This window comes from Marmota marmota, unplaced genomic scaffold (assembly GCF_001458135.2).
Source record: "Marmota marmota marmota unplaced genomic scaffold, marMar, whole genome shotgun sequence".
Classification (NCBI taxonomy): Eukaryota; Metazoa; Chordata; class Mammalia; order Rodentia; family Sciuridae; genus Marmota; species Marmota marmota.
Window position 1 is genome coordinate 961,944 of NW_026000250.1, and position 15,082 is coordinate 977,025.

Sequence of the window (15,082 nt, forward strand, 5' to 3'; positions counted from 1 at the left end):
GGATATTGGTTTGGATTTCATTTAGGATTTGGAGCCCTTAGAAAATATCTAGGGTTATGGCTTGGAGGTAGAGCACTTGCCTAGCATGCATGAGGTACTGGGTTCAATCCTCAGCACCACATAAAAATAAAATAAAGGTATTGTGTACACCTATAACTGAAAAATAAATATTCAGAAAAAAAGAAAATATCTGTAATTCTTTTACTTTGAATCCCTCCAGAGGTTCTGGGACACAGGATCCACTCTTCTTGTTGCTATGGACCTCTCCCCAGCTACTTCTGGTTTGTCTGCTCAGGAGCCTTATGGCTAAGTGCTAAAACGGTATGGTATGGTGTCTGTTGGTTGTTTCTGTTGTTTGCAGATGTTCAGAGTGCAGCCTCTGGGCTGCGGTTGTGATCTATTGCTTCTTCTCTGTCTTCTTTCTCTGTTTTGAAGGTGTTGGAAATCACTGCCTAGCTCCTTTTTTTTCATCTTCCAAAACCACATCTGTGTTCTTTAAAAAAAATTCTAGACTAATTGTGTTTGCAAGAGGGCAACTTGGATGTAACATAAAGAACACAATTTCTTCTATAATCTTTTTTTGGGAAGAAAAATGAAAAGAACAATTAAACATTTGATACATGACATCTAAGTTTCCTGGGATAAAATAAAACCAAGTGCTTACGACCTTCAGCAAAAGTGTATTTCATACGTATCTGCTTTTGGTTATGACATTCAAGTGAAGAAATTCAAAAGGTTTCAGGTATACACACAGAAGTGGTCTTGGTCAAGAATCCTACTCTAAGGCAGGAGTGTTTGTAATAGAATCTCGTAATATTCTCTAAATTGTGGGAATACCTCTTCTGAAATAAATTCATAAATAAATAATAAAATGAGGTGTACTTATTTACTTTAAGGAAGAACACTATACCAACAGTTCTGAGATGATCTCTTTTGAAAGGGATTATTTAGTGCTTATGATGTTTCACGTTTTTCACTGGTTTGTCCAGAGATTCCATTTCATAGAATAGTTTAATGAAAAATATCAGGCAGAGTGAATATTTAGATTGGGTGACTTTATAAGGTGAGGATTTATACAAAAAATTGTAAGATATTGGGAGGAAGCAGGTCCTGCCTGGTGCTGTGACATCTAACTGACTTTTTTAGTTCAGGCTATAAACAGTGCATTACTAAGGAGAGTTGGCCTGAATGGAAGCATCTTATGTGTACTTTGAGCACTGATGATTCTATGAAAAAATAAGGGACTTCCTTACCTGATATTTAAACTTGGTCCATAAACATACACACATATACATTCACACATACACATATATACAGGAGATGCTCTGAAAGAGGTGCAAAGCATAATGCATCATACAAATCACAGGACCTTTTGCAGTTGTAATTGCATAAATGATGGGGATAATTATTTTAATTATCAAAAATTAGAAATGAAGATATCAGGGATTGAACTATTGACCACTTTGGAGAGCTGAGAAATATGCAACAATGGAGTGACTCCGAGAAAACTAAATTTGAGCAAAGACCTATATTTAATAGAGGAAGCCTTTTACATATATGTGGTAAGGATATTACAGGCATATTAAGCTAAAATAAATTGTTATGGGAGAATCTAGTGAGAAAAATATGGAGTGGTACTAGATTAGGTCAGAAAGTTAGATAGAGGTCAGATCTAGGAGATCCTTCTAGGTCATATCAAAAACTTCAGTTATATGCTGAGCTTGATGGGGAAGTATTAAAAGAATTTGAGAAGAGAGTAAATGTGATCTAACATATATCTTAAAAGGACCAATGTTTTGGAACACTGTTGTGTTAAGAACAAATATCAGAAACTGGTTAGGAGGTATATCTGTCATCTAGTAGGAAAATTATGGCATGATGTATGGTTTAATTGAAGATAAATTTATAGGAATGTGGATAGAGTTAAGGAAAACAACATGAGTTGGTGAAGCATCCATGAAACATTAATGGTTGAAAGACATTGTTGTTACATGCTGGATATTTTCCATTTTTCTACTTGAAATCCACACTTCATGCTTTTCCATCCAGCTTTGTGTAATAAGAATGTGATTCATAAAAACTCCAGTAAGCAGACTACTTTGTCATATGGTCCTTGTTTAGACTTGGCAAATGCATGGTGATGGCAAACGGAGAGAAATATAAATGTTTTTATTATTTTAGGCTTTTCAGAGATGGTCTTTCTGAAAATATGACATTTGAGAAAATTATAAGATTAGGCACAAGTTCAATTGAAATTGGCAAATTAGCAAGAGTCATAAATGTAGAAGCCAGAAATTGTGCAAAAAATACTAACATGGCCCCAAAAACTTGCCATTGGTCATGCTACTGACAGAAACTTTTCTTAACTACATTGGAGTTAGAACACTGTTACTCAGTTGGGCTACATCTCTGAATCACCTGAAAAGCTTTAAAATTTAATGATGACTGGGTCCCATCCCAGAAATTCTTGTTTCATTGGACTTTGCAACAGTGTGGGTATTGGGGATTTTTAAAGCTCCCCAGTTGATTATAATGCAAGCTAAGGTTGAAAGTCATTGATTTACAAAGGACTAGAAAAGGCTTTGCCTAAAATTGATAGTTAACTTTAACCAATCTCCCCATTTATATCTGTTTCATGGTTATTAATGAACCAATGTAGTCAAAGCCTATAGGAGCATATGAAATAAATGCATAAGCAGAACTAAAACCAACTTAACACTGAATATTTTTTCCACAATTCTAGAATATCTTAAGTGATGTCTGTCTGATTTTATTTGGATCCAAAAGATCAAGATAATCACCTCCTTATTTTTTCAACATTTTCATTATTCTTCATCTTGAGCTTATCTCAGGGGATAATTTAATGTCCTTAGAAACTAAAAAAATTGGTATTGGTCTAAAAGTCAAAATAGTGTATATTTTAAAAGAGGTCTTTTATTTTTTAAAGAGAAATTATGAGGCTGTTCTTCTTAACCCAAGATCAAAACACCAGAGTCCAGATAGGTATACCATCATTTCAGATGATTTATAAGCCACACTTACCAGCAATGTGCAGCTTTTGGAATCTAAATTCACATGCTTGGAGAAAAGTGACTTGGAGAGAGGCAGCACCTGGTTTAAACTTGAATCATTAGCACTAACTTTCTGAGTAATCATCACAATAAGGCAACAGATAGAAATTAAATTGACTCTAATATCCATGCGGGTAGGAGAAAAAGATAGATAATAGCTGTTTTTTCCTATAGTCTTCTTACACCGATAGATCCATTGAAAGCTTTTGATGTTTCAGAAGCATGCCCAGGGTATACTATAAACTAAATAAATGAGGCAGTCTGTTATTAGCATCTCCATTCAACTAAATGCTTGCTGCTAAGTAACACAAAAATGTATTTTATGGTATATCATGAATATATCTTAAGTGATGTTTTCAAGCTAGATTCAAGCTAAATTATTTTGAATGAATATAATTCATCTCTATAAATGTGCTTTGATGTCAAAAGAAGTGAGGTTAAAAAATGTAAACATATTCATTCCAAGCAAGACCCATAATGATCTTAAAAATGTCAGATATAGACTGTACTTACTTTAAACCAATTAATGACCTTTTTCAAAATAACTTATTAAAGGAAAGTCTGGGAGATTTTAGCTTGTTTATTTTCTTTTCCTTTTAAAGTGTATTTTGAGCTAAGTTAGTGAAATTCTAAGAAATCCCTTTGCTTTTATGACTGCAATTCTCTTCTAGCATACAAACAAAGCATTTTGTAGCTAAACAATTTGATATTCTAGTCTCTTTCCTCCCATTTCTTCGCTTGATATCTAAGGGTTTTACATTATTCACCTATAAAGCACATCTGGAAGATGACCTAAAAACAATCAACATGTCCAAGCTCTAATATAATGACAAAAAAATTATTATTTTTCTACTACCACCTTGTAGAAATAGATGCAACTGGAAAAGCAAATAATTACTGAACAATTATTTATATTCATTATTATTTTATTTGTGTGAGAGCTAAGAATTATGCTTAGAAAATTTATTTTTTAAGGTCATTCAATCAGTGAAGGAACTATATACAATTCATATCATTCAGACACCAAAGCCTAAGTTCATGTCCTTTTACTGAGCCATGTTTTCTGGCAATCCCTTTTTAACCTACCTGGAAGGGATAACAGTATAATGGGGGAGAAGAAACGAGGACATAAACAATACCACTACTGAAATTTTAAAGTGGTAGTTGGGGCAGGCCCCAAATGGCTACAGTTAAGCTCTCTCACAGAGGCTTCTGTTGGGCTATGTTATGTTTTTATTGTGTAACCAAGACCATGAATAAGCTACGTTATTATTATTATGTAGCCAAGATAATGAATATTCTGAGTCAGCGTATATACTCAAGGTCATAAACATTTCCTTGTGAGCATGTGCCCACTTATGTAATCTGTTGGCAGTGTTTCTTCTTTTGGTCTGTATATAAAAAAGGCCTATGGAGATGGCTCTGCGGGCAGACTAGGAGATGTTTCTATCTCAGAATAAAGGATGACCGATATTCCCACAGTGCCTTGCATCTTCTTTCAACTGCTGGATCCTTGAACTTTGGTTCCTGGGCCTGAGTCTTTCCTTTCCCCTGACTATTGGTGAAGTCAGCAGGAGATTCTGCAGGTAAGATATGGATGCATCAAGCCTGGTGGACAGGAGGGACCTGTGGCCAACAAACATGAATATAGCACTCAGTCCATTAGCATGAATTCCTGCGTAGAGTTGGGATACAGTGAATGGGTTCCCTATGAGCATAGAGAAGACATCTGATTCCCCTGTGATAAACATGAACCTAGTGAAGTAGAGTATGAACTGAAAAAAAAGAGTCCAGGCACCAGCCTATAGCAAAGGGCAAAAAGGCAGTGGCAAAGCAGACAAGATGGGGAAATAGCCTGAGGAGATGCACAAAAAGCCACCAGGGCTATGGTATGAATATTTCTTATAGCTCTGAGGGAAAAAACAGATGCAACTTTACCAGAGACTGTTGCAAGACAAGGAAGAGGCCTTGAGAGCCAGATTACAGTCACTGGAAGGGGATCTCAGTATCTTGAAAATATCCCTTGGCCTCTCCTCTAGTGTTGATGGAATCCAAGAAGGAGAAGATTAACACCTGCAAGTCCACCCATGGTTCTGATGGGTAGCTGCTGGTAGGTCGGCCCAGGTAACCAAGTTCATCACATTCTACTGCCAAGTGGAGTTGGTGGACTTGGAAAAATAATTTAGACAGAGGCCAAGAAAACCCTGGCTGCTTTGTTGTTATGCCTGTGAGATTTAAGGGTGCCAGGAACCAACAGGGGCAAGATACCTCATGTGCTACATGTTATTGATCCTGAACAACCTTGTGACTTAAACATGCTAGGAATTGACAGGGGCCAAAAAAGAGTACAAATGAGTTAGGAGCTTCTCAGGACAAGGAAGAGCCCAAGTGTGTTAGGATCAAGGTGGACCAAGAGTCTTCACGAGGTTCTAGGGTCCGTTACCTATGTGGGTGAACCAGAAACAAGTTCATAATTGGGTCTAAAGCACCTATAATATTCAGTTTTTGGTTCACTGGTGACTTCAGCTGTGGACAACTGCCTATGTGAATGGCAGTGCCTGTGAATTCAGAAATAGACACTATTTGTTTGACAGTGGTACAACTCAAGAAACCTGAATGGTGATAGCAAATGAATTATCCCCCATAGTGATATGTACTTACAGTTGTATATTGGGAACAAATTCTGTGGCAAGAGCTCTAGAACCTGGTTCACTGAAACAGGTGACTATAGGGCATGTTACTGGCTGCATTTACCTTACTAGCCCAGGGAATGATGAAGCAGATCCTTTGGCTAGTGTGTGGTGGTTAGAGTAGGTGCCTGCCTCCCACCAACTTGGCCACTTGGTTGCACTACCACCTACAGCATGCAGGTGAAAACATTTGTTGAATGTAGTCAAACAATGTGGCCTCTCTTTAACATGGAATGCCCTGGTAAAGTCCTTCCAGGCACGTATGGTTTGTGCTCAGGGGTATCCACTCCCCATGCCATGCCAGAGCCAGGGATGGCCAAATAATGCATGGTTGCACCCATTTGACATGATGTCAGGTTGAATACATTGGCCCTTTACCAAAGTCAGAAAGGGCCATGTTTGCCCTGATGACAGTGTATATGGATATAGGCTTGTTTTCCCAGTCCAGTGGTCAAGAGCAGCATATGATGATTCACAACCTGATGGTGTGGATGGCCTTGTATGGCTGGCCCATCACAATAGAAAATGACCAAGGTACTCATTGCACAGATCAGCAATGGTCAACTCAATTACAGAATCAATAGAAGCTGCTCATCCCATAACATCCACAGGCTGCAAGTATGATAGAGAGGTATAATGGCCTTCTTAAGCAAGGACTTAAGATGGCAGTCAATCCACCTTCATGAAGGGTAGACACAACATTTGTGGGTAGTTGTGAGAGTTCTGAATGAGCATCCCCAGTGAGGGGGACCAGGTCCTGTGGAAGATTTGCCTAATTACACAGCAGCACCTACACAGGTCCAGGTGACAACGAAGGATGTTGTATTTAAATCTGGATTTGGGAAACAAAGGAACATTCTTTTGCCTACTCCTATTGCATTGGATAGGGGGCAAACTGTGGACTGGACATGGCTTCCTGGATGATAAAGTCCCTCCACCTTCATTGTATAGTCCTGTTAGTCCCATGGGGAAACGTTTGGGGTGTGATTTCCTTGTGATGCTACAGATAACTAGTGAATTCTCCCCCCACTGAATTTAAAGAGGATATTTATTATTTTCATTTTGCCAATTGTGATTTTCCAGGTGCTGGTGTACACAGAGCCTGTTGAAGTTCAGGAAAAAGCTGTACAAGTGTGGTATCTTCACACAGGGAAGTACCATAGACAGCCACTGTGCTTTCCTGGGACTCAAGCTTACATAATCTATCTGTGCTAGTGTCTGTAACTGCTTTGTCCTTTTGTCAATAGATGTGTCCTCTGTAAAACCATCACAGACTGGGCACACATCTACACTAGAGTAGCAAACACTTGTGTCTTCTGAGTATACACCAAAATGCCTGTGGGTTCTGCCGCTGGTCTGCCCTGGCATATTCAATGTATGGCCCTGGACAATTGGACATAGCTAGGAAAGACTTTTGCTAGTACTTCAAAGTGAAATTAAACTAAGGCAACAATTTTGATAGCAATCCTGGCATGAGTTAATGCCTTTCACTCATGGATAGGGTATTGTGTTTGGGACAGTCTGGCTCTGAACTAAAAATATAGAGCTAAAAGCCCTGGTAGCCCCATGTTTGGAGAAAGTGAAATATAAAGAACCTGTGGGTTGGTTCCCTAGAGGTTTTTGTCACATTATTGAACCAAATGTCAATAGAGCAGGTATGACTGTGGGTTTGTGGCATACATGGATGGCCATACCTCCAATGGAACTAGACAGGGTGTTGCACATGAGATCATTCACATCTCCTGGTGACCATCTGCAAAACATTGTTTCAGAAGCCCACTAACTGGGAGACTGTACAAGCCAATTACAGAGTATGCTGGATACCTTGGTGGTATTATCCTCTGACTTTATTCCTCCAACAAGTTATGTCCTTAGTGATATGCAGATAACTTCCTTGGCTGAGCACAAAACTTTAGCTTTAAATCAAACAAATAAGGCTCTGTCTTAGGTAAATTAAGGAATGTATCAAATACATAAAGTGATATTGCAAAATTGTATGGCACTTCACTGTTTGACAGAAGCACAGGAAAGGACATGTGCCACGTTTGGCATTAAATATTGTATACATTACAGATCACTGCAAGAATATCACTATGGGTTTAGCACATATGACTTCTGAAGCAACAGACACATAGCAGTAGACTGGTGATCCTTTGCAGGAATGCTGGACTGGTTTAGGCACCACATGGAGGTAGCTTCTGGTAATAGTAGGTGGTAGTACTTGTTTCCTGGTTGTATATCATTGCAGCTTATATTGTTATTTTGGCCTATGAATGTAGGGCTCTGCCCTCCTGACTAAAGGATTATTGCTGAAGAATTCAGACATGTAGATTGTACAACAAGGAATCCTAAAGGGTAGATTGTTAGGGAAAGCCTAAATGGCTGTAGTTAGACTCCCTTGCTAAGGCTTCCAATGGGCTGTTATGTTTTTAGTTTGTAACCAAGGCCATAAATTGGCTGTGTTATGGTTAGTGTGTAGCTAAGGTAATGTACACTCTGATTCAACATATGTGATGAAAGTCATAAACATTTTCTTGTAAGCATGCACCAACCTGTGGTAGCCTATGGGCAGTGTGCCTTCTTTGTTTTCCTTGTATATAAAAATGGCCAACGGAAATGGCTTAGATGTGCTGGCTAAGGGCTCTAGATGCCTCAAATTAAAGTATGAGCAATATTTCCACTGCGTGTTTCATCGTCTTTCAACTTCCAGATCCTTCAACCTTTGTTCCTAGGCCTGAGCCTTGCCCTTCCTCTGATAGTGATTCCAATTTTATCCACTAATCTATGGATATGTATCTTTTTCTGAAGTAATGTAAAATTAAAGTATTCTTTTGGAATTATTTACTTTGTTTTTAACGACAGTTTTTTTTTACTGCACTATTTACAATAAAAAGTCTTTCATTTATTTTCTTAGTATTACTTTCAAGAAAATTGAGGTTTATGTTAAATCAGATACCATTATTGATACTTCCTTTGTGTGGGCATTTATTCTTACTAGAACAAGGGCTACAAATATTTGAAACATACTCAAACACACAAACTCACACACACTCACACACACACATACACACACACATACACACACACTGCCTTAAAATTTGAGAGAAACCAGTAGGCTACAATAAAAGAAGTCATCGTCAGTAGACCAAACTACATGCAGACATTCCTTAAAATGCATTAATGACTGAGTTTCTTAAGAAAAAGGAAATTGCTCAGTTTACTACTTTCCATGAATTTCAGCAACATTACTGGAGCAGAATACTAATATATCATGTGAATTACTAACATATTAGTATTCTGCTCCATATAACTATATAAAAATAATGAAATTGTATTACTCACTAAAACTTTCTAATGATATAACAGCAAAAATTTAATATTGCTGTATTAAATTGTCCCTTTTCAAACACACACTTTTTTGTATGAATAAGCTAAAATAAATAAGAATTAAATATTTACCTAGATTACTAAATATCTTTAGTTACAAAATATAAAAGCAGGTCCAGGTCTATATATCTTAATCTCATTTCTCCATCTTTTTGCACAAATAGTAACACATGAATTATACTCTTCTTCAACTTAATTTTTCCAATTAGCAATATAGTTTAACGATATTTCCAGTTCTATACATAAATCATTCCTTCATCCTGTTTTATGGGTGCACAATGTTCCATTGTGTGGATGTGTCATAATTTATTGACAAGTCTTCTCTTGATGCCTGCAATGAATAACCTTTTATATTTTATATATTATGCATGTCTAACTATCTCTGAAGAATAAATCAATTGGAGGGAAATTGCTAGCTATAAGGTTAAGTGCAATTGAAACTTGCCAAATTGCTTTCTCTATATGTTATCTCAATTAATACTGTTAGAATAATTTATGAGAATTTGTTTCTCACCCTGAAGGCAACACAATCTTCCCAGGCTTATAAATAACTCTTTCAGTGTCTCAACTAATATTTTGAAATCATCTTTGATAATGTTCTTATATGTTTCTGTCACATCAAATTCATCAGACACTCTTGTTGGCTCAAGCTGCAAAGTATATGAATAGTCTGACCCTTTACCACCTTCACCCTGTTCCAAGCCACCATCAACTCTCATTTGAAGTAATGCAGTTGGTTCATAATTAGCCTTTCTATTTCAACCTCAAGCCCATACATACTCCTGTTCTTTGTGTTGTAAGTTTTTGAAAATATAAATCCTTGCTAAAAACTCTTCACTTGCTTCCAATATCAATCAAAACAATAATTAAAGTTCTTAAAATAGGCCTCTATGTAATTTGGACATTTTTAAGGAACTTTTGCTATTGTCCCTCTTTTGGGCCACCTGATATTGTATCCTAACTTATTTTTGGCAACTGTCCATTTATTCTGTTTCTCTATGTAGATATCCCTTCTGCATATAAATTTGCATGGTATAAAATTTGCTGTAAGGATTTTGTAAAGATTCTCTAATTAATGCCCAAACCAGACCAAGGACACATAAAGGAAACAAAACTTAGAAATAAAACCAATACCCCTGATGAACTTAGATATAAAAGCACTTAATAAAATATTTGCAAATTGTGTTCAACATCACATTAAGAAGATTGTACACTGTGAACAAGCTAGTTTTATTCAGAGATGCAATAATGTTTCAATGTGTGGAAATCAATAAATGTAACTCATCACATCAATAGACTCAAAGATAAGAATCATATGGTAATCTCAATACACACAGAAGATGCATTAGACAAAATACAGCACTCCTTCATGTTCAAAACACTAGAAAAACTATGGATAACAGGAACATATTTCAAAATCATAAAGGCTATCTATGCTAAGCCCCAGGCCAACATCATTCTAAATGGAGAAAAATGAAGGCATTTCCTCCAAAAACTGGAACAAAAGAGGAATGCCCTCTTTCACCACTTCTATTTAACATAGTCCTTGAAACACTGGCCAGAGCAATTAGACAAAAAAAAGAAATTAAAGGATACATATAGGAAAAGAACTTAAATTAGCACTATTTGCTGATAATATGATTCTATAACTAGAAGACCCCAAAAACTCCACCAGAAAACTTCTAGAAGTAGTAAATGAATTGAGCAAAGTGGAAGGTTATAAAATCAACACCCATAAATCAAAGGCATTTCTGTATATCAGTGACAAATCCTCTGGGAGGGCAAATGAGGAAACCTACCCCATTTACAATAGCCTCAAAAAAAATACTTGGGAATCAATTTAATGAAAGAGGTGAAAGATCTATACAATGAAAACTATAGAACCCTAAATAAAGAAATCAAAGAAGACCTTAGAAGATGGAAAAATCTCCTTGCTCTTGGATAGGTAAAATTAATATTATCAAAATGACCACACTACCAAAAGCACTATACAGATTTAATGCAATTCCAATCAAAATCCCAATGACATTCCTCATAGAAATAGAAAAAGCAATCATGAAATCCATCTAGAAAAATAAGAGACGACCCAGAATAGCTAAAGAAATCCTTAGAAGGAAGAGTGAAGCAGGTGGCATCACTATACCAGACCTTAAACTATACTCCAGAGCAATAGTAACAAAAACAGCATGGTATTGGCACCAAAACAGATTGATAGACCAATGGTACAGAATAGGGGACACAGAGACTAACCCACAAAACTACAATTATCTTAATTGTACCAAAAACATGCATTGGAGAAAAGATACCCTCTTCAACAAATGGTGCTGGGAAAACTGGAAATCCATATGCAACAAAATTAAATTAAATCCCTATCTCTCACCATGCACAAAACTCAATTCATAGTGGATCAAGGACCTAGGAATTAAACCAGAGACTCTGTGTCTAATTGAAGAAAAAGTAGGCCCTAATCTTCATCATGTGGGATTAGGCACCAACTTCCTTAATAAGACTCATATAACACAAGAAATAAAACCAAGAATCAATAAATGGGATGGTCTCAAACGAAAAACTTTCTTATCAGCAAAAGAAACCATCTGTGAGGTGAATAGAGAGCCTACATCTTGGGAGCAAATTTTTACAGCTCACACATCAGATAGAGCTTTAATCTCTAGGGTATATAAAGAATTGAAAAACCTAAGCACCAAAAACATAAAACTCAAATAACCCAATCAATAAATGGGCCAAGGACCTGAACAGACACTTCTCAGAAGAGGATATTAAATCAATCTACAAATATATGAAAAAATGTTCATCATCTCTAGCAATTAGAGCAATGGAAATCAAAACTACTCTAAGATATGATCTCACTCCAGTAAGAATTGCAGCTATTATGAAGACAAACAACAATAAATGTTGGTGAGGATGTGGGGAAAAAGGCACACTCATACATTGCTGGAGGGACTGCAAATTGGTGCAGCCAATATGGAAAGCAGGAGATTCCTTGGAAAACTTGGAACAGAACCACAATTTGACCCAGCTATCCATCTCCTCAGTCTATAGCCAAAGGTCTTAAAAACAGCATACTACAGGGACACAGCCACATCATTGTTTATAGCAGCACAATTCACAATAGCTAAATTGTGGAAGCAATCTAAATACCCTTCAGTATATGAATGGAGTAAAAAATGTGGCATATATACACAATGGAATACTACTTAGCAATAAAAGAGAATAAAATCATGGCATTTGCAGGTAATGGATGCTTTTGGAGAAGATAATGCTAAGTGAAGTTAGCCAATTCCCCTAAAAAACAAATGACGAATGTTTTCTCTAATATAAGGTGATTGACTCATAGTGGGGTAGGGAGAGGGAGCATGGAAGGAATAGATGAAATCTAGATAGGGCAGAGGGGTGGGAGGAGAAGGGAGGGAGCAGGGGGTTAGCAATGATGGTGAAATGTGATGGACATCATTATCCAAAGTACATGTAGGAAGACATGAATTGGTGTGAACATACTTTATATACAACCAGATATATGAAAAATTGTGCTGTATATGTGTAATAAGAATTGGGATGGATTCCAATGTCATGTATTTAAAAAATGAAAGCAATTAAAAAAAGAATTCAAAACACTTTACATGAAAAAATCATAATACCCAATAAATAAGTTGGCAAATGAATTAAACAGATACTTCTAAAAATATATAAATGGCCAAAAATTCATGCAAAACTCTTTAAAGCCATTAGCAATTAGGGAAATGCAAATAAAAACTACATTGAGATTTCACCTCATACCAGTGAAAATGGCATTCACCAAGAATACAAATAATAATAAATGCTGGAAAGGATGTAGAAGAAAAAAAGCTTTTATACCTTCAGTGGGATTGTAAATTTGTACAACCATTTTGAAAATCAGTCCACATAAACTAGGAATGGGCTGGGCATGGCGGTGAATGCCTATAATCCCATTGACTCATGGCTCTGAAGTAGGAGGGTTTCAAGTTCAATGCCTGCTTCAGCAACTTAATGAGGGCCTAAGCAACTTAATAAAACTCTGTTTCAAAATCATAAAGAAAAAAAAATGGTGTGGATGTAGGTCAGTCGTAAATTGGCCCTGGGTTAAAGATCCAATGCCAAAAAAAAAAAAAAAAAAAAGACTATGCATGAAACCATTATATTATCCAGCTATACCACTCCTCAGTATTTATCATGAAGAATTAAAATCATCATATTACAGTGATATATGCATACCTATGTTTATAGCACCACAATTTACAGCAGCCAAACTATAGAACCAGACTAGGTGGTTTTTATGGAACCATCCATAAGTGGGGTGAATTGATAAAAAAAAGGAAAGAAAAAAAAACCACATGCTGTATATATAAAATGGAGATTTATTCAGACATTAAAATTGAACTTATATCATTTGTGGGAAAATGGATGGAACTACAGACCATTATATTAAGCAAAGTAAGTAAAACTCAGAAAGGCAAGCAGTGTACATTTTCTCTCATAAGCAGAAGCTAGAGAGGAAAAAGGAAAAGTAAAGGTTGGGGGGGATTTCATGGAAATCAATAGAAGATCAGTGGAAGAAACGGTCCAGTGGGTGGGAGTCAGGGAGGAAAGGGGAAAGTGCTGGGAGGGTAATATCAGCCTAATTATATTTTTTATATTCTGTGCATGTACAAACATGTAACAACAAATCCTATCATTATGTACAACTATAATACACCAATAAAAATGTGGAAAAGAAAAAAAAAGATTCTTCTATTAGCAGTCTTCACATTGATTAGTTAAATAGTAAAGAATTCTATTGGCTTGCTATATGTTTGGGAGGCTTTGCATAAGCTAGTGAAGACAATGTTTTCATCTATGTCTATGGATATTTCCAAAGAAAAGGACATGGGTTATGCAGCCATTCCTCACATGCTCACCACAACCTGTAATATAGTAGTAAATGGCAATTTCTTCCATGATTTTAACATATTTTCAATTAAAACTTTCTCATATCTTTGTACAGTTGTCTCAAAAAACCTTTGCCTATTAACATGTCCCTATCTCAAAAGAGCAAATATCATAGAAAAGTAAGGCTTTGAAACCATTTGGAAAAGAAGTGATAGCCTTGAGGCTAGAGAATTATTTAATTTTTTATAACCTCCACTGACCATATGAATTGATAGCCACTTAAATTGGTGTTTATTATACATTTTCTGGGAAGAAAAACCTGGTTGTTTATCATATGAATTTGTTATCTCCTGTCTCAGCCTACTTTATCAAAATATATTTCATTCCCTCTTAATTAAAAATGCATTCTCAGATTAGCTTTTACTGTTTACCATTAAAAAATTTAAACAGAGTTATAACATTATATTTCAATTGAAAGAATAATTTTACACATTGGTTATTGTTGCCCTTTCATGTCAGTATAAATGAAAGTAGGAGATACTCAATAATATATTGGACTGACAGAGATTTATATTTCAACTTACTGGATAAGATGTGATAACTCAGGAAAGGTAGCACTAAAAGATTGTAATGTCATTAAAAGAGAATAAAATTATGGCGTTTGTAGGTAAATGGATGGAGTTGGAGAATATCATGCTAAGTGAAGTATGCCAATTTCAAAAAATCAAAGGACGAACGTTCTCTCTGATAAGTAAATTCTGATCCATAATGGGGGGTGGGGGGTGCATGGGAATATAGAGGAGCTTTGATTGGGAAAAGGGGAAGAGGGGTGGGGCATGGGGGTAGGAAAGATGGTGGAATGAGATGAATATCATTATTCCAGGTCATATGGTGCGAGTCTACATCATGTATAGCCAGAGAAATGAAAAGATGTGCTCCATTTGGTTATAATAAATTGAAATGTGTTCTGCTGTCATATATACCTAATTAGAGCAAATAAACAAATAAGTAAAATAAAAGATGATTATA